Below are 27,613 nucleotides of genomic sequence, written 5' to 3' on the forward strand. Positions count from 1 at the left end.
ATTAAAACTCTTTCATTAAGCGTCTCATTAAAAATGAAACATTTTTGAAAACTACAAGTCTCATTCGTTCTAGTGGTGCAGAAATAATTTGAAAAATCGTTTGGGAAATGAGTTTACTCACAGGGTACTTTCTTTGTATACTTTTGACTATACGGGCCGAGTCCGGGGTTTACGGGAAATGGCGGGTTTTCGTTTGCTGGCGATTAAACTTCTTTTATTCAGCGTCTCATCAAAAATGACAGCATTGTTGAAAACTACAAGTCTCATGCGTTTTAGTGGTGAAAAGATAATTTAAAAAATCTTTTTGGAAATGAGTTTACTCCCTGGGTACTTTCTTTGTATACTTTTGACTATACGGGCCGAGTCCGGGGTTTACGGGAAATGGCGGGTTTTCGTTTGCTGGCGATTAAACTTCTTTTATTCAGCGTCTCATCAAAAATGACAACATTTTTGAAAACTAGAAGTCTCATGCGTTTTAGTGGTGAAAAGATAATTTAAAAAATCGTTTTGGAAATGAGTTTACTCCCTGGGTACTTTCTTTGTATACATTCGACTATACGGGCCAAGCCCGGGATTTACGGGAAATCGCGGGTTTTCGTTAGCCGGTGATTAAAACTCTTTCATTAAGCGTCTCATTAAAAATAAAACATTTTTGAAAACTACAAGTCTCATTCGTTCTAGTGGTGCAGAAATAATTTGAAAAATCGTTTGGGAAATGAGTTTACTCACAGGGTACTTTCTTTGTATACTTTTGACTATACGGGCCGAGTCCGGGGTTTACGGGAAATGGCGGGTTTTCGTTTGCTGGCGATTAAACTTCTTTTATTCAGCGTCTCATCAAAAATGACAGCATTGTTGAAAACTACAAGTCTCATGCGTTTTAGTGGTGAAAAGATAATTTAAAAAATCTTTTTGGAAATGAGTTTACTCCCTGGGTACTTTCTTTGTATACTTTTGACTATACGGGCCGAGTCCGGGGTTTACGGGAAATGGCGGGTTTTCGTTTGCTGGCGATTAAACTTCTTTTATTCAGCGTCTCATCAAAAATGACAACATTTTTGAAAACTAGAAGTCTCATGCGTTTTAGTGGTGAAAAGATAATTTAAAAAATCGTTTTGGAAATGAGTTTACTCCCTGGGTACTTTCTTTGTATACATTCGACTATACGGGCCAAGCCCGGGATTTACGGGAAATCGCGGGTTTTCGTTAGCCGGTGATTAAAACTCTTTCATTAAGCGTCTCATTAAAAATGAAACATTTTTGAAAACTACAAGTCTCATTCGTTCTAGTGGTGCAGAAATAATTTGAAAAATCGTTTGGGAAATGAGTTTACTCACAGGGCACTTTCTTTGTATACTTTTGACTATACGGGCCGAGTCCGGGGTTTACGGGAAATGGCGGGTTTTCGTTTGCTGGCGATTAAACTTCTTTTATTCAGCGTCTCATCAAAAATGACAGCATTGTTGAAAACTACAAGTCTCATGCGTTTTAGTGGTGAAAAGATAATTTAAAAAATCTTTTTGGAAATGAGTTTACTCCCTGGGTACTTTCTTTGTATACATTCGACTATACGGACCAAGCCCGGGATTTACGGGAAATCGCGGGTTTTCGTTAGCCGGCGATTAAACCACATTCATTAAGCGTCTCATCAAAAATGAAAACCTTTCTGAAAACTACAAGTCTCATACGTTTTAGTGGTGAAAAGATAATTTTAAAAATCGTCCGGGAAATGAGTTTACTCCTTGGGTACTTTCTTTGTATACTTTTGACTATACAGGCCGAGTCCGGGATTTACGGGAAATCGCGGGTTTTCGTTTGCCGGCGATCAAACTTCTTTTATTTACCGTCTCATCAAAAATAAAAACATTTTTAAAAACTACAAGTCTCATGGGCTTTAGTGGTGAAATAATAATTTAAAAAATCGTTCGGGAAATGAGTTTACTCCCTGGGTACTTTCTTTGTATACTTTTGACTATACGGGTCGAGTCCGGGGTTTACGGGAAATGGCGGGTTTTTGTTTGCTGGCGATTAAACTTCTTTTATTCAGCGTCTCATCAAAAATGACAACATTTTTGAAAACTACAAGTCTCATGCGTTTTAGTGGTGAAAAGATAATTTAAAAAATCGATTTGGAAATGAGTTTACTCCCTGGGTACTTTCTTTGTATACATTCGACTATACGGGCCAAGCCCGGGATTTACGGGAAATCGCGGGTTTTCGTTAGCCGGCGATTAAAACTCTTTCATTAAGCGTCTCATTAAAAATGAAACATTTTTGAAAACTACAAGTCTCATTCGTTCTAGTGGTGCAGAAATAATTTGAAAAATCGTTCGGGAAATCAGTTTACTCCCTGGGTACTTTCTTCAGATACATTCAACTATACGGGCCAAGCCCGGGATTTACGGGATATCGCGGGTTTTCGTTTGCTGGCGATCAAACTTCTTTTATTTACCGTCTCATCAAAAATAAAAACATTTTTAAAAACTACAAGTCTCATGGGCTTTAGTGGTGAAATAATAATTTAAAAAATCGTTCGGGAAATGAGTTTACTCCCTGGGTACTTTCTTTGTATACTTTTGACTATACGGGTCGAGTCCGGGGTTTACGGGAAATGGCGGGTTTTTGTTTGCTGGCGATTAAACTTCTTTTATTCAGCGTCTCATCAAAAATGACAACATTTTTGAAAACTACAAGTCTCATGCGTTTTAGTGGTGAAAAGATAATTTAAAAAATCGATTTGGAAATGAGTTTACTCCCTGGGTACTTTCTTTGTATACATTCGACTATACGGGCCAAGCCCGGGATTTACGGGAAATCGCGGGTTTTCGTTAGCCGGCGATTAAAACTCTTTCATTAAGCGTCTCATTAAAAATGAAACATTTTTGAAAACTACAAGTCTCATTCGTTCTAGTGGTGCAGAAATAATTTGAAAAATCGTTCGGGAAATCAGTTTACTCCCTGGGTACTTTCTTCAGATACATTCAACTATACGGGCCAAGCCCGGGATTTACGGGATATCGCGGGTTTTCGTTTGCCGGCAATTAAACTTCTTTTATTCAGCGTCTCATCAAAAATGAAAACACTTTTGAAAACTACAAGTCTCATGCGTTTTAGTGGTGACAAAATAATTTAAAAAATCGTTTGGGAAATGAGTTTACTCTCTGGGTACTTTCTTTGTATACTTTTCACAATACGGGTCAAGCCCGGGATTTACGGGAAATCGTGGGTTTTCGTTTGCCGGCGATTAAACTTCTTTTATACAGTGTCTCATCAAAAATGAAAACATTTTTGTAAACTACAAGTCTCATGCGTTTTAGTGGTGAAAAAATAATTCAAAAAATCGTTCGGGAAATGAGTTTACTCCCTGGGTACTTTCTTTGTATACATTCGACTATACGAGCCAAACCCGGGATATACGGGAAATCGCGGGTTTTCTTTTGTCGGCGATTAAACCTCTTTCGTTAAGCGTCTCATTAAAAATGAAAACATTTTTGAAAACTACAAGTCTCATTCGTTCTAGTGGTGCAGAAATAATTTGAAAAATCGTTCGGAAAATCAGTTTAATCCCTGGGTACTTTCTTTAGATACATTCAACTATACGGGCCAAGCCCGTGATTTACGGGAAATTGCGGGTTTTCATTTGCCGGCGATTAAACCCCTTTCATTAAGCGTCTCATCAAAAATGAAAACATTTTTGAAAACTACAAGTCTCATGCGTTTTAGTGGAGAGAAAATAATTCAAAAAATCGTTCGAGAAATGAGTTTACTCCCTGGGTACTTTCTTTGTATACATTCGACTATACGAGCCAAGCCCGGGATTTACGGGAAATCGCGGGTTTTCGTTTGTTGGCGATTAAACCTCTTTCATTAAGTGTCTCATTAAAAATGAAAACATTTTTGAAAAGTACAAGTCTTATGCGTTTTAGTGGTGAAAAAATAATTTAAAAAATCGTTCTGGAAATGAGTTTACTCACAGGGTACTTTCTTTGTATACATTCGACTATACGGGCCAAGCCCGTGATTTACGGGAAATCGCGGGTTTTCATTTGCCGGCGATTAAACCCCTTTCATTAAGCGTCTCATCAAAAATGAAAACCTTTCTGAAAACTACAAGTCTCATACGTTTTAGTGGTGAAAAGATAATTTTAAAAATCGCCCGGGAAATGAGTTTACTCCTTGGGTACTTTCTTTGTATACTTTTGACTATACAGGCCGAGTCCGGGATTTACGGGAAATCGCGGGTTTTCGTTTGCCGGCGATCAAACTTCTTTTATTTACCGTCTCTTCAAAAATAAAAACATTTTTAAAAACTACAAGTCTCATGGGCTTTAGTGGTGAAATAATAATTTAAAAAATCGTTCGGGAAATGAGTTTACTCCCTGGGTACTTTCTTTGTATACTTTTGACTATACGGGTCGAGTCCGGGGTTTACGAGAAATGGCGGGTTTTTGTTTGCTGGCGATTAAACTCCTTTTATTCAGCGTCTCATCAAAAATGACAACATTTTTGAAAACTACAAGTCTCATGCGTTTTAGTGGTGAAAAGATAATTTAAAAAATCGATTTGGAAATGAGTTTACTCCCTGGGTACTTTCTTTGTATACATTCGACTATACGGGCCAAGCCCGGGATTTACGGGAAATCGCGGGTTTTCGTTAGCCGGCGATTAAAACTCTTTCATTAAGCGTCTCATTAAAAATGAAACATTTTTGAAAACTACAAGTCTCATTCGTTCTAGTGGTGCAGAAATAATTTGAAAAATCGTTCGGGAAATCAGTTTACTCCCTGGGTACTTTCTTCAGATACATTCCACTATACGGGCCAAGCCCGGGATTTACGGGATATCGCGGGTTTTCGTTTGCCGGCAATTAAACTTCTTTTATTCAGCGTCTCATCAAAAATGAAAACACTTTTGAAAACTACAAGTCTCATGCGTTTTAGTGGTGACAAAATAATTTAAAAAATCGTTTGGGAAATGAGTTTACTCTCTGGGTACTTTCTTTGTATACTTTTCACAATACGGGTCAAGCCCGGGATTTACGGGAAATCGTGGGTTTTCGTTTGCCGGCGATTAAACTTCTTTTATACAGTGTCTCATCAAAAATGAAAACATTTTTGTAAACTACAAGTCTCATGCGTTTTAGTGGTGAAAAAATAATTCAAAAAATCGTTCGGGAAATGAGTTTACTCCCTGGGTACTTTCTTTGTATACATTCGACTATACGAGCCAAACCCGGGATATACGGGAAATCGCGGGTTTTCTTTTGTCGGCGATTAAACCTCTTTCGTTAAGCGTCTCATTAAAAATGAAAACATTTTTGAAAACTACAAGTCTCATTCGTTCTAGTGGTGCAGAAATAATTTGAAAAATCGTTCGGAAAATCAGTTTACTCCCTGGGTACTTTCTTTAGATACATTCAACTATACGGGCCAAGCCCGTGATTTACGGGAAATTGCGGGTTTTCATTTGCCGGCGATTAAACCCCTTTCATTAAGCGTCTCATCAAAAATGAAAACATTTTTGAAAACTACAAGTCTCATGCGTTTTAGTGGAGAGAAAATAATTCAAAAAATCGTTCGAGAAATGAGTTTACTCCCTGGGTACTTTCTTTGTATACATTCGACTATACGAGCCAAGCCCGGGATTTACGGAAAATCGCGGGTTTTCGTTTGTTGGCGATTAAACCTCTTTCATTAAGTGTCTCATTAAAAATGAAAACATTTTTGAAAAGTACAAGTCTTATGCGTTTTAGTGGTGAAAAAATAATTTAAAAAATCGTTCTGGAAATGAGTTTACTCACAGGGTACTTTCTTTGTATACATTCGACTATACGGGCCAAGCCCGTGATTTACGGGAAATCGCGGGTTTTCATTTGCCGGCGATTAAACCCCTTTCATTAAGCGTCTCATCAAAAATGAAAACATTTTTGAAAACTGCAAGTCTCATGCGTTATAGTGGAAAGAAAATAATTCAAAAAATCGTTCGGGAAATGAGTTTACTCACAGCGTACTTTCTTTGTATACTTTTGACTATACGGGCCGAGTCCGGGGTTTACGGGAAATGGCGGGTTTTCGTTTGCTGGCGATTAAACTTCATTTATTCAGCGTCTCATCAAAAATGACAACATTTTTGAAAACTACAAGTCTTATGCGTTTTAGTGGTGAAAAAATAATTCAAAAAATCGTTCGGGAAATGAGTTTACTCACAGGGTACTTTCTTTGTATACTTTTGACTATACGGGCCGAGTCCGGGGTTTACGGGAAATGGCGGGTTTTCGTTTGCTGGCGATTAAACTTCATTTATTCAGCGTCTCATCAAAAATGACAACATTTTTGAAAACTACAAGTCTCATGCGTTTTAGTGGTGAAAAGATAATTTAAAAAATCGTTTTGGAAATGAGTTTACTCCCTGGGTACTTTCTTTGTATACATTCGACTATACGGGCCAAGCCCGGGATTTACGGGAAATTGCGGTTTTTCGTTAGCCGGCGATTAAGACACATTCATTTAGCGTCTCATCAAAAATGAAAAAATTTCTGAAAACTACAAGTCACATACGTTTTAGTGGTGAAAAAATAATTTTAAAAATTCGTCGGGAAATGAGTTTACTCCCTGGGTACTTTCTTTGTATACTTTTGACTATACGGGCCGAGTCCGGGATTTACAGGAAATCGCGGGTTTTCGTTTACCGGCGATTAAAACTCTTTCATTAAGCGTCTCATTAAAAATGAAACATTTTTGAAAACTACAAGTCTCATTCGTTCTAGTGGTGCAGAAATAATTTGAAAAATCGTTCGGGAAATCAGTTTAGTCCCTGGGTACTTTCTTTAGATACATTCAACTATACGGGCCAAGCCCGGTATTTACGGGAAATCGCGGGTTTCCTTTTGTCGGCGATTAAACCTCTTTCATTAAGCGTCTCATTAAAAATGAAAACATTTTTGAAAACTACAAGTCTCATTCGTTCTAGTGGTGCAGAAAATAATTCAAAAAATCGTTCGGGAAATGAGTTTACTCACAGGGTACTTTCTTTGTATACTTTTGACTATACGGGCCGAGTCCGGGGTTTACGGGAAATGGCGGGTTTTCATTTGCCGGCGATTAAACCCCTTTCATTAAGCGTCTCATCAAAAATGAAAACATTTTTGAAAACTGCAAGTCTCATGCGTTATAGTGGAGAGAAAATAATTCAAAAAATCGTTCGGGAAATGAGTATACTCACAGGGTACTTTCTTTGTATACTTTTGACTATACGGTCCGAGTCCGGGGTTTACGGAAAATGGCGGGTTTTCGTTTGCTGGCGATTAAACTTCATTTATTCAGCGTCTCATCAAAAATGACAACATTTTTGAAAACTACAAGTCTTATGCGTTTTAGTGGTGAAAAAATAATTCAAAAAATCGTTCGGGAAATGAGTTTACTCACAGGGTACTTTCTTTGTATACGTTTGACTTTACGGGCCGAGTGCGGGGTTTACGGGAAATGGCGGGTTTTCGTTTGCTGGCGATTAAACTTCATTTATTCAGCGTCTCATCAAAAATGACAACATTTTTGAAAACTACAAGTCTCATGCGTTTTAGTGGTGAAAAGATAATTTAAAAAATCGTTTTGGAAATGAGTTTACTCCCTGGGTACTTTCTTTGTATACATTCGACTATACGGGCCAAGCCCGGGATTTACGGGAAATTGCGGTTTTTCGTTAGCCGGCGATTAAGACACATTCATTTAGCGTCTCATCAAAAATGAAAAAATTTCTGAAAACTACAAGTCACATACGTTTTAGTGGTGAAAAAATAATTTTAAAAATTCGTCGGGAAATGAGTTTACTCCCTGGGTACTTTCTTTGTATACTTTTGACTATACGGGCCGAGTCCGGGATTTACAGGAAATCGCGGGTTTTCGTTTACCGGCGATTAAAACTCTTTCATTAAGCGTCTCATTAAAAATGAAACATTTTTGAAAACTACAAGTCTCATTCGTTCTAGTGGTGCAGAAATAATTTGAAAAATCGTTCGGGAAATCAGTTTAGTCCCTGGGTACTTTCTTTAGATACATTCAACTATACGGGCCAAGCCCGGTATTTACGGGAAATCGCGGGTTTCCTTTTGTCAGCGATTAAACCTCTTTCATTAAGCGTCTCATTAAAAATGAAAACATTTTTGAAAACTACAAGTCTCATTCGTTCTAGTGGTGCAGAAAATAATTCAAAAAATCGTTCGGAAAATGAGTTTACTCACAGGGTACTTTCTTTGTATACTTTTGACTATACGGGCCGAGTCCGGGGTTTACGGGAAATGGCGGGTTTTTATTTGCTGGCGATTAAACTTCTTTTATTCAGCGTCTCATCAAAAATGACAACATTTCTGAAAACTACAAGTCTCATACGTTTTAGTGGTGAAAAAATAATTTTAAAAATCGTTCGGGAAATGAGTTTACTCCCAGGGTACTTTCTTTGTATACATTCGACTATACGGGCAAAGCCCGTGATTTACGGGAAATCGCGGGTTTTCATTTGCCGGCGATTAAACCCCTTTCATTAAGCGTCTCATCAAAAATGAAAACATTTTTGAAAACTGCAAGTCTCATGCGTTATAGTGGAGAGAAAATAATTCAAAAAATCGTTCGGGAAATGAGTATACTCACAGGGTACTTTCTTTGTATACTTTTGACTATACGGTCCGAGTCCGGGGTTTACGGAAAATGGCGGGTTTTCGTTTGCTGGCGATTAAACTTCATTTATTCAGCGTCTCATCAAAAATGACAACATTTTTGAAAACTACAAGTCTTATGCGTTTTAGTGGTGAAAAAATAATTCAAAAAATCGTTCGGGAAATGAGTTTACTCACAGGGTACTTTCTTTGTATACGTTTGACTTTACGGGCCGAGTCCGGGGTTTACGGGAAATGGCGGGTTTTCGTTTGCTGGCGATTAAACTTCATTTATTCAGCGTCTCATCAAAAATGACAACATTTTTGAAAACTACATGTCTCATGCGTTTTAGTGGTGAAAAGATAATTTAAAAAATCGTTTTGGAAATGAGTTTACTCCCTGGGTACTTTCTTTGTATACATTCGACTATACGGGCCAAGCCCGGGATTTACGGGAAATCGCGGGTTTTCGTTAGCCGGCGATTAAAACACATTCATTTAGCGTCTCATCAAAAATGAAAAAATTTCTGAAAACTACAAGTCTCATAAGTTTTAGTGGTGAAAAAATAATTTTTAAAATCGTTCGGGAAATGAGTTTACTCCCTGGGTACTTTCTTTGTATACTTTTGACTATACGGGCCAAGCCCGTGATTTACGGGAAATCGCGGGTTTTCATTTGCCGGCGATTAAACCCCTTTCATTAAGCGTCTCATCAAAAATGAAAACATTTTTAAAAACTGCAAGTCTCATGCGTTATAGTGGAGAGAAAATAATTCAAAAAATCGTTCGGGAAATGAGTTTACTCACAGGGTACTTTCTTTGTATACTTTTGACTATACGGGCCGAGTCCGGGGTTTACGGGAAATGGCGGGTTTTCGTTTGCTGGCGATTAAACTTCATTTATTCAGCGTCTCATCAAAAATGACAACATTTTTGAAAACTACAAGTCTTATGCGTTTTAGTGGTGAAAAAATAATTCAAAAAATCGTTCGGGAAATGAGTTTACTCACAGGGTACTTTCTTTGTATACTTTTGACTATACGGGCATAGTCCGGGGTTTACGGGAAATGGCGGGTTTTCGTTTGCTGGCGATTAAACTTCATTTATTCAGCGTCTCATCAAAAATGACAACATTTTTGAAAACTACACGTCTCATGCGTTTTAGTGGTGAAAAGATAATTTAAAAAATCGTTTTGGAAATGAGTTTACTCCCTGGGTACTTTCTTTGTATACATTCGACTATACGGGCCAAGCCCGGGATTTACGGGAAATCGCGGTTTTTCGTTAGCCGGCGAATAAAACACATTCATTTAGCGTCTCATCAAAAATGAAAAAATTTCTGAAAACTACAAGTCTCATACGTTTTAGTGGTGAAAAAATAATTTTAAAAATCGTTCGGGAAATGAGTTTACTCCCTGGGTACTTTCTTTGTATACTTTTGACTATACGGGCCGAGTCCGGGATTTACAGGAAATCGCGGGTTTTCGTTTACCGGCGATTAAAACTCTTTCATTAAGCGTCTCATTAAAAATGAATCATTTTTGAAAACTACAAGTCTCATTCGTTCTAGTGGTGCAGAATAAATTTGAAAAATCGTTCGGGAAATCAGTTTACTCCCTGGGTACTTTCTTTAGATACATTCAACTATACGGGCCAAGCCCGGTATTTAGGGGAAATCGCGGGTTTCCTTTTGTCGGCGATTAAACCTCTTTCATTAAGCGTCTCATTAAAAATGAAAACATTTTTGAAAACTAAAAGTCTCATTCGTTCTAGTGGTGCAGAAAATAATTCAAAAAATCGTTCGGGAAATGAGTTTACTCACAGGGTACTTTCTTTGTATACTTTTGACTATACGGGCCGAGTCCGGGGTTTACGGGAAATGGCGGGTTTTCGTTTGCTGGCGATTAAACTTCTTTTATTCAGCGTCTCATCAAAAATGACAACATTTTTGAAAACTACAAGTCTCATGCATTTTAGTGGTGAAAAGATAATTTAAAAAATCGTTTTGGAAATGAGTTTACTCCCTGGGTACTTTCTTTGTATACATTCGACTATACGGGCCAAGCCCGGGATTTACGGGAAATCGCGGGTTTTTGTTAGCCGGCGATTAAACCACATTCATTAAGCGTCTCATCAAAAATGAAAACATTTCTGAAAACTACAAGTCTCATACGTTTTAGTGGTGAAAAAATAATTTTAAAAATCGTTCGGGAAATGAGTTTACTCACAGGGTACTTTCTTTGTATACATTCGACTATACGGGCAAAGCCCGTGATTTACGGGAAATCGCGGGTTTTCATTTGCCGGCGATTAAACCCCTTTCATTAAGCGTCTCATCAAAAATGAAAACATTTTTGAAAACTGCAAGTCTCATGCGTTATAGTGGAGAGAAAATTATTCAAAAAATCGTTCGGGAAATGAGTTTACTCACAGGGTACTTTCTTTGTATACTTTTGACTATACGGGCCGAGTCCGGGGTTTACGGGAAATGGCGAGTTTTCGTTTGCTGGCGATTAAACTTCATTTATTCAGCGTCTCATCAAAAATGACAACATTTTTGAAAACTACAAGTCTTATGCGTTTTAGTGGTGAAAAAATAATTCAAAAAATCGTTCGGGAAATGAGTTTACTCACAGGGTACTTTCTTTGTATACTTTTGACTATACGGGCCGAGTCCGGGGTTTACGGGAAATGGCGGGTTTTCGTTTGCTGGCGATTAAACTTCATTTATTCAGCGTCTCATAAAAAATGACAACATTTTTGAAAACTACAAGTCTCATGCGTTTTAGTGGTGAAAAGATAATTTAAAAAATCGTTTTGGAAATGAGTTTACTCCCTGGGTACTTTCTTTGTATACATTCGACTATACGGGCCAAGCCCGGGATTTACGGGAAATCGCGGGTTTTCGTTAGCCGGCGATTAAAACACATTCATTTAGCGTCTCATCAAAAATGAAAAAATTTTTGAAAACTACAAGTCTCATACGTTTTAGTGGTGAAAAAATAATTTTAAAAATCGTTCGGGAAATGAGTTTACTCCCTGGGTATTTTCTTTGTATACTTTTGACTATACGGGCCGAGTCCGGGATTTACAGGAAATCGCGGGTTTTCGTTTACCGGCGATTAAAACTCTTTCATTAAGCGTCTCATTAAAAATGAAACATTTTTGAAAACTACAAGTCTCATTCGTTCTAGTGGTGCAGAAATAATTTGAAAAATCGTTCGGGAAATCAGTTTACTCCCTGGGTACTTTCTTTAGATACATTCAACTATACGGGCCAAGCCCGGTATTTACGGGAAATCGCGGGTTTTCTTTTGTCGGCGATTAAACCTCTTTCATTAAGCGTCTCATTAAAAATGAAAACATTTTTGAAAACTACAAGTCTCATTCGTTCTAGTGGTGCAGAAAATAATTCAAAAAATCGTTCGGGAAATGAGTTTACTCACAGGGTACTTTCTTTGTATACTTTTGACTATACGGGCCGAGTCCGGGGTTTACGGGAAATGGCGGGTTTTCGTTTGCTGGCGATTAAACTTCTTTTATTCAGCGTCTCATTAAAAATGACAACATTTTTGAAAACTACAAGTCTCATGCGTTTTAGTGGTGAAAAGATAATTTAAAAAATCGTTTTGGAAATGAGTTTACTCCCTGGGTACTTTTTTTGTATACATTCGACTATACGGGCCAAGCCCGGGATTTACGGGAAATCGCGGTATTTCGTTAGCCGGCGATTAAACAACATTCATTAAGCGTCTTATCAAAAATGAAACCATTTCTGAAAACTACAAGTCTCATACGTTTTAGTGGTAAAAAAATAATTTTAAAAATCGTTCGGGAAATGAGTTTACTCCCTGGGTACTTTCTTTGTATACTTTTGACTATACGGGCCGAGTCCGGGATTTACAGGAAATCGCGGGTTTTCGTTTACCGGCGATTAAAACTATTTCATTAAGCGTCTCATTAAAAATGACAACATTTTTGAAAACTACAAGTCTCATGCGTTTTAGTGGTGAAAAGATAATTTAAAAAATCGTTTTGGAAATGAGTTTACTCCCTGGGTACTTTCTTTGTATACATTCGACTATACGGGCCAAGCCCGGGATTTACGGAAAATCGCGGGTTTTCGTTAGCCGGCGATTAAACCACATTCATTAAGCGTCTTAACAAAAATGAAAACATTTCTGAAAACTACAAGTCTCATACGTTTTAGTGGTGAAAAATGAATTTTAAAAATCGTTCGGGAAATGAGTTTACTCCCTGGGTACTTTCTTTGTATACTTTTGACTATACGGGCCGAGTCCGGGATTTACAGGAAATCGCGGGTTTTCGTTTGCCGGCGATTAAAACTCTTTCATTAAGCGTCTCTTTAAAAATGAAACATTTTTAAAAACTACAAGTCTCATTCGTTCTAGTGGTGCAGAAATAATTTGAAAAATCGTTCGGTAAATCAGTTTACTCCCTGGGTACTTTCTTTGTATACATTCGACTATACGGGCCAAGCCCGGGATTTACGGGAAATCGCGGGTTTTCGTTAGCCGGCGATTAAACCACATTCATTAAGCGTCTCATCAAAAATGAAAACATTTCTGACAACTGCAAGTCTTATGCGTTTTATTGGTGACAAAATAATTTAAAAAATCGTTTGGGAAATGAGTTTACTCCCTGGGTACTTTCTTTGTATACTTTTGACAATACGGGTCAAGCCCGGGATTTACGGGCAATCGTGGGTTTTCGTTTGCCGGCGATTAAACTTCTTTTATTCAGCGATTCATCAAAAATGAAAACATTTTTGTAAACTACAAGTCTCATGCGTTTTAGTGGTGAAAAAATAATTCAAAAAATCGTTCGGGAAATGAGTTTACTCCCTGGGTACTTTCTTTGTATACATTCGACTATACGAGCCAAGCCCGGGATATACGGGAAATCGCGGGTTTTCTTTTGTCGGCGATTAAACCTCTTTCATTAAGCGTCTCATTAAAAATGAAAACATTTTTGAAAACTACAAGTCTCATTCGTTATAGTGGTGCAGAAATAATTTGAAAAATCGTTCGGGAAATCAGTTTACTCCCTGGGTACTTTCTTTAGATACATTCAACTATACGGGCCAAGCCCGGGATTTACGGGAAATCGCGGGTTTTCGTTTGCCGGCGATTAAACTTCTTTTATTCAGCGTCTCATCAAAAATGAAAACACTTTTGAAAACTACAAGTCTCATGCGTTTTTGTGCTGACAAAATAATTTAAAAAATCGTTTGGGAAATCAGTTTACTCCCTGGGTACTTTCTTTGTATACTTTTGACAATACGGGCCAAGCCCGGGATTTACGGGAAATCGTGGGTTTTCGTTTGCCGGCGATTAAACTTCTTTTATTCAGCGTCTCATCAAAAATGAAAACATTTTTGTAAACTACAAGTCTCATGCGTTTTAGTGGTGAAAAAATAATTCAAAAAATCGTTCGGGAAATGAGTTTACTCCCTGGGTACTTTCTTTGTATACTTTTGACTATACGGGCCGAGTCCGGGGTTTACGGGAAATGGCGGGTTTTCGTTTGCTGGCGATTAAACTTCTTTTATTCAGCGTCTCATTAAAAATGACAACATTTTTGAAAACTACAAGTCTCATGCGTTTTAGTGGTGAAAAGATAATTTAAAAAATCGTTTTGGCAATGAGTTTACTCCCTGGGTACTTTTTTTGTATACATTCGACTATACGGGCCAAGCCCGGGATTTACGGGAAATCGCGGGTTTTCGTTAGCCGGCGATTAAACCACATTCATTAAGCGTCTTATTAAAAATGAAAACATTTCTGAAAACTACAAGTCTCATACGTTTTAGTGGTAAAAAAATAATTTTAAAAATCGTTCGGGAAATGAGTTTACTCCCTGGGTACTTTCTTTGTATACTTTTGACTATACGGGCCGAGTCCGGGATTTACAGGAAATCGCGGGTTTTCGTTTACCGGCGATTAAAACTATTTCATTAAGCGTCTCATTAAAAATGACAACATTTTTGAAAACTACAAGTCTCATGCGTTTTAGTGGTGAAAAGATAATTTAAAAAATCGTTTTGGAAATGAGTTTACTCCCTGGGTACTTTCTTTGTATACATTCGACTATACGGGCCAAGCCCGGGATTTACGGGAAATCGCGGGTTTTCGTTAGCCGGCGATTAAACCACATTCATTAAGCGTCTCAACAAAAATGAAAACATTTCTGAAAACTACAAATCTCATACGTTTTAGTGGTGAAAAATAAATTTTAAAAATCGTTTGGGAAATGAGTTTACTCCCTGGGTACTTTCTTTGTATACTTTTGACAATACGGGTCAAGCCCGGGATTTACGGGCAATCGTGGGTTTTCGTTTGCCGGCGATTAAACTTCTTTTATTCAGCGATTCATCAAAAATGAAAACATTTTTGTAAACTACAAGTCTCATGCGTTTTAGTGGTGAAAAAATAATTCAAAAAATCGTTCGGGAAATGAGTTTACTCTCTGGGTACTTTCTTTGTATACATTCGACTATACGAGCCAAGCCCGGGATATACGGGAAATCGCGGGTTTTCTTTTGTCGGCGATTAAACCTCTTTCATTAAGCGTCTCATTAAAAATGAAAACATTTTTGAAAACTACAAGTCTCATTCGTTATAGTGGTGCAGAAATAATTTGAAAAATCGTTCGGGAAATCAGTTTACTCCCTGGGTACTTTATTTAGATACATTCAACTATACGGGCCAAGCCCGGGATTTACGGGAAATCGCGGGTTTTCGTTTGCCGGCGATTAAACTTCTTTTATTCAGCGTCTCATCAAAAATGAAAACACTTTTGAAAACTACAAGTCTCATGCGTTTTTGTGCTGACAAAATAATTTAAAAAATCGTTTGGGAAATCAGTTTACTCCCTGGGTACTTTCTTTGTATACTTTTGACAATACGGGCCAAGCCCGGGATTTACGGGAAATCGTGGGTTTTCGTTTGCCGGCGATTAAACTTCTTTTATACAGTGTCTCATCAAAAATGAAAACATTTTTGTAAACTACAAGTGGCATGCGTTTTAGTAGTGAAAAAATAATTCAAAAAATCGTTCGGGAAATGAGTTTACTCCCTGGGTACTTTCTTTGTATACATTCGACTATACGAGCCAAGCCCGGGATATACGGGAAATCGCGGGTTTTCTTTTGTCGGCGATTAAAGCTCTTTCATTAAGCGTCTCATTAAAAATGACAACATTTTTGAAAACTACAAGTCTCATACGTTTTAGTAGTAAAAAAATAATTTTAAAAATCGTTCGGGAAATGAGTTTACTCCCTGGGTACTTTCTTTGTATACTTTTGACTATACGGGCCGAGTCCGGGATTTACAGGAAATCGCGGGTTTTCGTTTACCGGCGATTAAAACTATTTCATTAAGCGTCTCATTAAAAATGACAACATTTTTGAAAACTACAAGTCTCATGCGTTTTAGTGGTGAAAAGATAATTTAAAAAATCGTTTTGGAAATGAGTTTACTCCCTGGGTACTTTCTTTGTGTACATTCGACTATACGGGCCAAGCCCGGGATTTACGGGAAATCGCGGGTTTTCGTTAGCCGGCGATTAAACCACATTCATTAAGCGTCTTAACAAAAATGAAAACATTTCTGAAAACTACAAGTCTCATACGTTTTAGTGGTGAAAAATGAATTTTAAAAATCGTTCGGGAAATGAGTTTACTCCCTGGGTACTTTCTTTGTATACTTTTGACTAAACGGGCCAAGTCCGGGATTTACAGGAAATCGCGGGTTTTCGTTTGCCGGCGATTAAAACTCTTTCATTAAGCGTCTGTTTAAAAATGAAACATTTTTAAAAACTACAAGTCTCATTCGTTCTAGTGGTGCAGAAATAATTTGAAAAATCGTTCGGTAAATCAGTTTACTCCCTGGGTACTTTCTTTAGATACATTCAACTATACGGGCCAAGCCCGGGATTTACGGGAAATCGCGGGTTTTTGTTTGCCGGCAATTAAACTTCTTTTATTCAGCGTCTCATCAAAAATAAAACACTTTTGAAAACTGCAAGTCTCATGCGTTTTATTGGTGACAAAATAATTTAAAAAATGGTTTGGGAAATGAGTTTACTCCCTGGGTACTTTCTTTGTATACTTTTGACAATACGGGTCAAGCCCGGGATTTACGGGCAATCGTGGGTTTTCGTTTGCCGGCGATTAAACTTCTTTTATTCAGCGTCTCATCAAAAATGAAAACATTTTTGTAAACTACAAGTCTCATGCGTTTTAGTGGTGAAAAAATAATTCAAAAAATCGTTCGGGAAATGAGTTTACTCCCTGGGTACTTTCTTTGTATACTTTTGACTATACGGGCCGAGTCCGGGGTTTACGGGAAATGGCGGGTTTTCGTTTGCTGGCGATTAAACTTCTTTTATTCAGCGTCTCATTAAAAATGACAACATTTTTGAAAACTACAAGTCTCATGCGTTTTAGTGGTGAAAAGATAATTTAAAAAATCGTTTTGGAAATGAGTTTACTCCCTGGGTACTTTTTTTGTATACATTCGACTATACGGGCCAAGCCCGGGATTTACGGGAAATCGCGGGTTTTCGTTAGCCGGCGATTAAACCACATTCATTAAGCGTCTTATCAAAAATGAAAACATTTCTGAAAACTACAAGTCTCATACGTTTTAGTGGTAAAAAAATAATTTTAAAAATCGTTCGAGAAATGAGTTTACTCCCTGGGTACTTTCTTTGTATACTTTTGACTATACGGGCCGAGTCCGGGATTTACAGGAAATCGCGGGTTTTCGTTTACCGGCGATTAAAACTATTTCATTAAGCGTCTCATTAAAAATGACAACATTTTTGAAAACTACAAGTCTCATGCGTTTTAGTGGTGAAAAGATAATTTAAAAAATCGTTTTGGAAATGAGTTTACTCCCTGGGTACTTTCTTTGTGTACATTCGACTATACGGGCCAAGCCCGGGATTTACGGGAAATCGCGGGTTTTCGTTAGCCGGCGATTAAACCACATTCATTAAGCGTCTTAACAAAAATGACAACATTTCTGAAAACTACAAGTCTCATACGTTTTAGTGGTGAAAAATGAATTTTAAAAATCGTTCGGGAAATGAGTTTACTCCCTGGGTACTTTCTTTGTATACTTTTGACTAAACGGGCCAAGTCCGGGATTTACAGGAAATCGCGGGTTTTCGTTTGCCGGCGATTAAAACTCTTTCATTAAGCGTCTGTTTAAAAATGAAACATTTTTAAAAACTACAAGTCTCATTCGTTCTAGTGGTGCAGAAATAATTTGAAAAATCGTTCGGTAAATCAGTTTACTCCCTGGGTACTTTCTTTAGATACATTCAACTATACGGGCCAAGCCCGGGATTTACGGGAAATCGCGGGTTTTTGTTTGCCGGCAATTAAACTTCTTTTATTCAGCGTCTCATCAAAAATAAAACACTTTTGAAAACTGCAAGTCTCATGCGTTTTATTGGTGACAAAATAATTTAAAAAATGGTTTGGGAAATGAGTTTACTCCCTGGGTACTTTCTTTGTATACTTTTGACAATACGGGTCAAGCCCGGGATTTACGGGCAATCGTGGGTTTTCGTTTGCCGGCGATTAAACTTCTTTTATTCAGCGTCTCATCAAAAATGAAAACATTTTTGTAAACTACAAGTCTCATGCGTTTTAGTGGTGAAAAAATAATTCAAAAAATCGTTCGGGAAATGAGTTTACTCCCTGGGTACTTTCTTTGTATACTTTTGACTATACGGGCCGAGTCCGGGGTTTACGGGAAATGGCGGGTTTTCGTTTGCTGGCGATTAAACTTCTTTTATTCAGCGTCTCATTAAAAATGACAACATTTTTGAAAACTACAAGTCTCATGCGTTTTAGTGGTGAAAAGATAATTTAAAAAATCGTTTTGGAAATGAGTTTACTCCCTGGGTACTTTTTTTGTATACATTCGACTATACGGGCCAAGCCCGGGATTTACGGGAAATCGCGGGTTTTCGTTAGCCGGCGATTAAACCACATTCATTAAGCGTCTTATCAAAAATGAAAACATTTCTGAAAACTACAAGTCTCATACGTTTTAGTGGTAAAAAAATAATTTTAAAAATCGTTCGGGAAATGAGTTTACTCCCTGGGTACTTTCTTTGTATACTTTTGACTATACGGGCCGAGTCCGGGATTTACAGGAAATCGCGGGTTTTCGTTTACCGGCGATTAAAATTATTTCATTAAGCGTCTCATTAAAAATGACAACATTTTTGAAAACTACAAGTCTCATGCGTTTTAGTGGTGAAAAGATAATTTAAAAAATCGTTTTGGAAATGAGTTTACTCCCTGGGTACTTTCTTTGTATACATTCGACTATACGGGCCAAGCCCGGGATTTACGGGAAATCGCGGGTTTTCGTTAGCCGGCGATTAAACCACATTCATTAAGCGTCTCAACAAAAATGAAAACATTTCTGAAAACTACAAGTCTCTTACGTTTTAGTGGTGAAAAATGAATTTTAAAAATCGTTCGGGAAATGAGTTTACTCCCTGGGTACTTTCTTTGTATACTTTTGACTATACGGGCCGAGTCCGGGATTTACAAGAAATCGCGGGTTTTCGTTTGCCGGCGATTAAAACTCTTTCATTAAGCGTCTCTTTAAAAATGAAACATTTTTAAAAACTACAAGTCTCATTCGTTCTAGTGGTGCAGAAATAATTTGAAAAATCGTTCGGTAAATCAGTTTACTCCCTGGGTACTTTCTTTAGATACATTCAACTATACGGGCCAAGCCCGGGATTTACGGGAAATCGCGGGTTTTCGTTTGCAGGCAATTAAACTTCTTTTATTCAGCGTCTCATCAAAAATGAAAACACTTTTGAAAACTGCAAGTCTCATGCGTTTTATTGGTGACAAAATAATTTAAAAAATCGTTTGGGAAATGAGTTTACTCCCTGGGTACTTTCTTTGTATACTTTTGACAATACGGGTCAAGCCCGGGATTTACGGGCAATCGTGGGTTTTCGTTTGCCGGCGATTAAACTTCTTTTATTCAGCGTCTCATCAAAAATGAAAACATTTTTGTAAACTACAAGTCTCATGCGTTTTAGTGGTGAAAAAATAATTCATAAAATCGTTCGGGAAATGAGTTTACTCCCTGGGTACTTTCTTTGTATACTTTTGACTATACGGGCCGAGTCCGGGGTTTACGGGAAATGGCGGGTTTTCGTTTGCTGGCGATTAAACTTCTTTTATTCAGCGTCTCATTAAAAATGACAACATTTTTGAAAACTACAAGTCTCATGCGTTTTAGTGGTGAAAAGATAATTTAAAAAATCGTTTTGGAAATGAGTTTACTCCCTGGGTACTTTTTTTGTATACATTCGACTATACGGGCCAAGCCCGGGATTTACGGGAAATCGCGAGTTTTCGTTAGCCGGCGATTAAACCACATTCATTAAGCGTCTTATCAAAAATGAAAACATTTCTGAAAACTACAAGTCTCATACGTTTTAGTGGTAAAAAAATAATTTTAAAAATCGTTCGGGAAATGAGTTTACTCCCTGGGTACTTTCTTTGTATACTTTTGACTATACGGGCCGAGTCCGGGATTTACAGGAAATCGCGGGTTTTCGTTTACCGGCGATTAAAACTATTTCATTAAGCGTCTCATTAAAAATGACAACATTTTTAAAAACTACAAGTCTCATGCGTTTTAGTGGTGAAAAGATAATTTAAAAAATCGTTTTGGAAATGAGTTTACTCCCTGGGTACTTTCTTTGTATACATTCGACTATACGGGCCAAGCCCGGGATTTACGGGAAATCGCGGGTTTTCGTTAGCCGGCGATTAAACCACATTCATTAAGCGTCTCAACAAAAATGAAAACATTTCTGAAAACTACAAGTCTCTTACGTTTTAGTGGTGAAAAATGAATTTTAAAAATCGTTCGGGAAATGAGTTTACTCCCTGGGTACTTTCTTTGTATACTTTTGACTATACGGGCCGAGTCCGGGATTTACAAGAAATCGCGGGTTTTCGTTTGCCGGCGATTAAAACTCTTTCATTAAGCGTCTCTTTAAAAATGAAACATTTTTAAAAACTACAAGTCTCATTCGTTCTAGTGGTGCAGAAATAATTTGAAAAATCGTTCGGTAAATCAGTTTACTCCCTGGGTACTTTCTTTAGATACATTCAACTATACGGGCCAAGCCCGGGATTTACGGGAAATCGCGGGTTTTCGTTTGCAGGCAATTAAACTTCTTTTATTCAGCGTCTCATCAAAAATGAAAACACTTTTGAAAACTGCAAGTCTCATGCGTTTTATTGGTGACAAAATAATTTAAAAAATCGTTTGGGAAATGAGTTTACTCCCTGGGTACTTTCTTTGTATACTTTTGACAATACGGGTCAAGCCCGGGATTTACGGGCAATCGTGGGTTTTCGTTTGCCGGCGATTAAACTTCTTTTATTCAGCGTCTCATCAAAAATGAAAACATTTTTGTAAACTACAAGTCTCATGCGTTTTAGTGGTGAAAAAATAATTCAAAAAATCGTTCGGGAAATGAGTTTACTCCCTGGGTACTTTCTTTGTATACATTCGACTATACGAGCCAAGCCCGGGATTTACGGGAAATCGCGGGTTTTCTTTTGTCGGCGATTAAACCTCTTTCATTAAGCGTCTCATTAAAAATGAAAACATTTTTGAAAACTACAAGTCTCATTCGTTATAGTGGTGCAGAAATAATTTGAAAAATCGTTCGGGAAATCAGTTTACTCCCTGGGTACTTTCTTTAGATACTTTCAACTATACGGGCCAAGCCCGGAATTTACGGGAAATCGCGGGTTTTCGTTTGCCGGCGATTAAACTTCTTTTATTCAGCGTCTCATCAAAAATGAAAACACTTTTGAAAACTACAAGTCTCATGCGTTTTTGTGCTGACAAAATAATTTAAAAAATCGTTTGGGAAATGAGTTTACTCCCTGGGTACTTTCTTTGTATACTTTTGACAATACGGGTCAAGCCCGGGATTTACGGGAAATCGTGGGTTTTCGTTTGCCGGCGATTAAACTTCTTTTATACAGTGTCTCATCAAAAATGAAAACATTTTTGTAAACTACAAGTGGCATGCGTTTTAGTAGTGAAAAAATAATTCAAAAAATCGTTCGTGAAATGAGTTTACTCCCTGGGTACTTTCTTTGTATACATTCGACTATACGAGCCAAGCCCGGGATATACGGGAAATCGCGGGTTTTCTTTTGTCGGCGATTAAAGCTCTTTCATTAAGCGTCTCATTAAAAATGAAAACATTTTTGAAAACTACAAGTCTCATTCGTTCTAGTGGTGCAGAAATAATTTGAAAAATCGTTCGGAAAATCAGTTTACTCCCTGGGTACTTTCTTTAGATACATTCAACTATACGGGCCAAGCCCGGGATTTACGGGAAATCGCGGGTTTTCGTTTGCCGCGATTAAACTTCTTTTATTCAGCGTCTCATCAAAAATGAAAACACTTTTGAAAACTACAAGTCTCATGCGTTTTAGTGGTGACAAAATAATTTAAAAAATCGTTTGGGAAATGAGTTTACTCCCTGGGTGCTTTCTTTGTATACTTTTGACAATACGGGACAAGCCTGGGATTTACGGGAAATCGTTGGTTTTCGTTTGCCGGCGATTAAACTTCTTTTATTCAGCGTCTCATCAAAAATGAAAACATTTTTGAAAACTACAAGTCTTATGCGTTTCAGTGGTGAAAAAATAATTTAAAAAATCGTTCTGGAAATGAGTTTACTCACAGGATACTTTCTTTGTATACATTCGACTATACGGGCCAAGCCCGTGATTTACGGGAAATCGTTGGTTTTCGTTTGCCGGCGATTAAACTTCTTTTATTCAGCGTCTCATCAAAAATGAAAACATTTTTGAAAACTACAAGTCTTATGCGTTTCAGTGGTGAAAAAAAAATTTAAAAAATCGTTCTGGAAATGAGTTTACTCACAGGGTACTTTCTTTGTATACATTCGACTATACGGGCCAAGACCGTGATTTACGGGAAATTGCGGGTTTTCATTTGCCGGCGATTAAACCCCTTTCATTAAGCGTCTCATCAAAAATGAAAACATTTTTGAAAACTAAAAGTCTCATCCGTTTTAGTGAAGAGAAAATAATTCAAAAAATCGTTCGAGAAATGAGTTTACTCCCTGGGTACTTTCTATGTATACATTCGACTATAGGAGCCAAGCCCGGGATTTACGGGAAATCGCGGGTTTTCGTTTGTTGGCGATTAAACCTCTTTCATTAAGTGTGTCATTAAAAATGAAAACATTTTTGAAAAGTACAAGTCTTATGCGTTTTAGTGGTGAAAAAATAATTTAAAAAATCGTTCTGGAAATGAGTTTACTCACAGGGTACTTTCTTTGTATACATTCGACTATACGGGCCAAGCCCGTGATTTACGGGAAATCGCGGGTTTTCATTTGCCGGCGATTAAACCCCTTTCATTAAGCGTCTCATCAAAAATGAAAACATTTTTGAAAACTGCAAGTCTCATGCGTTATAGTGGAGAGAAAATAATTCAAAAAATCGTTCGGGAAATGAGTTTACTCACAGGGTACTTTCTTTGTATACTTTTGACTATACGGGCCGAGTCCGGGGTTTACGGGAAATGGCGGGTTTTCGTTTGCTGGCGATTAAACTTCTTTTATTCAGCGTCTCATCAAAAATGACAACATTTTTGAAAACTACAAGTCTCATGCGTTTTAGTGGTGAAAAGATAATTTAAAAAATCGTTTTGGAAATGAGTTTACTCCCTGGGTACTTTCTTTGTATACATTCGACTATACGGGCCAAGCCCGGGATTTACGGGAAATCGCGGGTTTTCGTTTGCCGGCGATTAAACAACATTCATTAAGCGTCTCATCAAAAATGAAAACATTTCTGGAAACTACAAGTCTCATACGTTTTAGTGGTGAAAAAATAATTTTAAAAATCGTTCGGGAAATGAGTTTACTCCCTGGGTACTTTCTTTGTAGACTTTTGACTATACGAGCCCAGTCGGGGATTCACGGGAAATCGCGGGTTTTCGTTTGCCGGCGATTAAACTTCTTTTATTCAGCGTCTCATCAAAAATGAAAACACTTTTGAAAACTACAAGTCTCGTGCGTTTTAGTGGTGACAAAATAATTTAAAAAATCGTTTGGGAAATGAGTTTACTCCCTGGGTGCTTTCTTTGTATACTTTTGACAATACGGGACAAGCCTGGGATTTACGGGAAATCGTTGGTTTTCGTTTGCCGGCGATTAAACTTCTTTTATTCAGCGTCTCATCAAAAATGAAAACATTTTTGAAAACTACAAGTCTTATGCGTTTCAGTGGTGAAAAAATAATTTAAAAAATCGTTCTGGAAATGAGTTTACTCACAGGGTACTTTCTTTGTATACATTCGACTATACGGGCCAAGCCCGTGATTTACGGGAAATCGTTGGTTTTCGTTTGCCGGCGATTAAACTTCTTTTATTCAGCGTCTCATCAAAAATGAAAACATTTTTGAAAACTACAAGTCTTATGCGTTTCGGTGGTGAAAAAATAATTTAAAAAATCGTTCTGGAAATGAGTTTACTCACAGGGTACTTTCTATGTATACATTCGACTATACGAGCCAAGCCCGGGATTTACGGGAAATCGCCGGTTTTCGTTTGTTGGCGATTAAACCTCTTTCAATAAGTGTCTCATCAAAAATGAAAACATTTTTGAAAACTGCAAGTCTCATGCGTTATAGTGGAGAGAAAATAATTCAAAAAATCGTTCGGGAAATGAGTTTACTCACAGGGTACTTTCTTTGTATACTTTTGACTATACGGGCCGAGTCCGGGGTTTACGGGAAATGGCGGGTTTTCGTTTGCTGGCGATTAAACTTTATTTATTCAGCGTCTCATCAAAAATGACAACATTTTTGAAAACTACAAGTCTCATGCGTTTTAGTGGTGAAAAGATAATTTAAAAAATCGTTTTGGAAATGAGTTTACTCCCTGGGTACTTTCTTTGTATACATTGGACTATACGGGCCAAGCCCGGGATTTACGGGAAATCGCGGGTTTTCGTTAGCCGGCGATTAAACCACATTCATTAAGCGTCTCATCAAAAATGAAAACATTTTTGAAAACTACAAGTCTCATGCGTTTTAGTGGTGAAAAGATAATTTAAAAAATCGTTTTGGAAATGAGTTTACTCCCTGGGTACTTTCTTTGTATACATTCGACTATACGGGCCAAGCGTTTTCGTTAGCCGGCAATTAAACCACATTCATTAAGCGTCTCATCAAAAATGAAAACATTTCTGAAAACTACAACTCTCATACGTTTTAGTGGTGAAAAAATAATTTTGAAAATCGTTCGGGAAATGAGTTTACTCCCTGAGTACTTTCTTCGTATACTTTTGACTATACGGGCCGAGTCCGGCATTTACAGGAAATCGCGGGTTTTCGTTTGCCGGCGATTAAACTTCTTTTATACAGTGTCTCATCAAAAATGAAAACATTTTTGTAAACTACAAGTGGCATGCCTTTTAGTAGTGAAAAAATAATTCAAAAAATCGTTCGGGAAATGAGTTTACTCCCTGAGTACTTTCTTCGTATACTTTTGACTATACGGGCCGAGTCCGGCATTTACAGGAAATCGCTGGTTTTCGTTTGCCGGCGATTAAAACTCTTTCATTAAGCGTCTCATTAAAAATGAAAACATTTTTGTAAACTACAAGTCTCATGCGTTTTAGTGGTGAAAAAATAATTCAAAAAATCGTTCGGGAAATGAGTTTACTCCCTGGGTACTTTCTTTGTATACATTCGACTATACGAGCCAAGCCCGGGATATACGGGAAATCGCGGGTTTTCTTTTGTCGGCGATTAAACCTCTTTCATTAAGCGTCTCATTAAAAATGAAAACATTTTTGAAAACTACAAGTCTCATTCGTTATAGTGGTGCAGAAATAATTTGAAAAATCGTTCGGGAAATCAGTTTACTCCCTGGGTACTTTCTTTAGATACATTCAACTATACGGGCCAAGCCCGGGATTTACGGGAAATCGCGGGTTTTCGTTTGCCGGCGATTAAACTTCTTTTATTCAGCGTCTCATCAAAAATGAAAACACTTTTGAAAACTACAAGTCTCATGCGTTTTTGTGCTGACAAAATAATTTAAAAAATCGTTTGGGAAATGAGTTTACTCCCTGGGTACTTTCTTTGTATACTTTTGACAATACGGGTCAAGCCCGGGATTTACGGGAAATCGTGGGTTTTCGTTTGCCGGCGATTAAACTTCTTTTATTCAGCGTCTCATCAAAAATGAAAACACTTTTGAAAACTACAAGTCTCATGCGTTTTTGTGCTGACAAAATAATTTAAAAAATCGTTTGGGAAATGAGTTTACTCCCTGGGTACTTTCTTTGTATACTTTTGACAATACGGGTCAAGCCCGGGATTTACGGGAAATCGTGGGTTTTCGTTTGCCGGCGATTAAACTTCTTTTATACAGTGTCTCATCAAAAATGAAAACATTTTTGTAAACTACAAGTGGCATGCCTTTTAGTAGTGAAAAAATAATTCAAAAAATCGTTCGGGAAATGAGTTTACTCCTTGGGTACTTTCTTTGTATACATTCGACTATACGAGCCAAGCCCGGGATATACGGGAAATCGCGGGTTTTCTTTTGTCGGCGATTAAAGCTCTTTCATTAAGCGTCTCATTAAAAATGAAAACATTTTTGAAAACTACAAGTCTCATTCGTTCTAGTGGTGCAGAAATAATTTGAAAAATCGTTCGGAAAATCAGTTTACTCCCTGGGTACTTTCTTTAGATACATTCAACTATACGGGCCAAGCCCGGGATTTACGGGAAATCGCGGGATTTCGTTTGCCGGCGATTAAACTTCTTTTATTCAGCGTCTCATCAAAAATGAAAACACTTTTGAAAACTACAAGTCCCATGCGTTTTAGTGGTGACAAAATAATTTAAAAAATCGTTTGGGAAATGAGTTTACTCCCTGGGTGCTTTCTTTGTATACATTGGACTATACGGGCCAAGCCCGGGATTTACGGGAAATCGCGGGTTTTCGTTAGCCGGCGATTAAACCACATTCATTAAGCGTCTCATCAAAAATGAAAACATTTTTGAAAACTACAAGTCTCATGCGTTTTAGTGGTGAAAAGATAATTTAAAAAATCGTTTTGGAAATGAGTTTACTCCCTGGGTACTTTCTTTGTATACATTCGACTATACGGGCCAAGCGTTTTCGTTAGCCGGCAATTAAACCACATTCATTAAGCGTCTCATCAAAAATGAAAACATTTCTGAAAACTACAACTCTCATACGTTTTAGTGGTGAAAAAATAATTTTGAAAATCGTTCGGGAAATGAGTTTACTCCCTGAGTACTTTCTTCGTATACTTTTGACTATACGGGCCGAGTCCGGCATTTACAGGAAATCGCGGGTTTTCGTTTGCCGGCGATTAAACTTCTTTTATACAGTGTCTCATCAAAAATGAAAACATTTTTGTAAACTACAAGTGGCATGCCTTTTAGTAGTGAAAAAATAATTCAAAAAATCGTTCGGGAAATGAGTTTACTCCCTGAGTACTTTCTTCGTATACTTTTGACTATACGGGCCGAGTCCGGCATTTACAGGAAATCGCTGGTTTTCGTTTGCCGGCGATTAAAACTCTTTCATTAAGCGTCTCATTAAAAATGAAAACATTTTTGTAAACTACAAGTCTCATGCGTTTTAGTGGTGAAAAAATAATTCAAAAAATCGTTCGGGAAATGAGTTTACTCCCTGGGTACTTTCTTTGTATACATTCGACTATACGAGCCAAGCCCGGGATATACGGGAAATCGCGGGTTTTCTTTTGTCGGCGATTAAACCTCTTTCATTAAGCGTCTCATTAAAAATGAAAACATTTTTGAAAACTACAAGTCTCAT

Source organism: Hydractinia symbiolongicarpus, chromosome 1 (assembly GCF_029227915.1).
Source record: "Hydractinia symbiolongicarpus strain clone_291-10 chromosome 1, HSymV2.1, whole genome shotgun sequence".
NCBI lineage: Eukaryota > Metazoa > Cnidaria > Hydrozoa > Anthoathecata > Hydractiniidae > Hydractinia > Hydractinia symbiolongicarpus.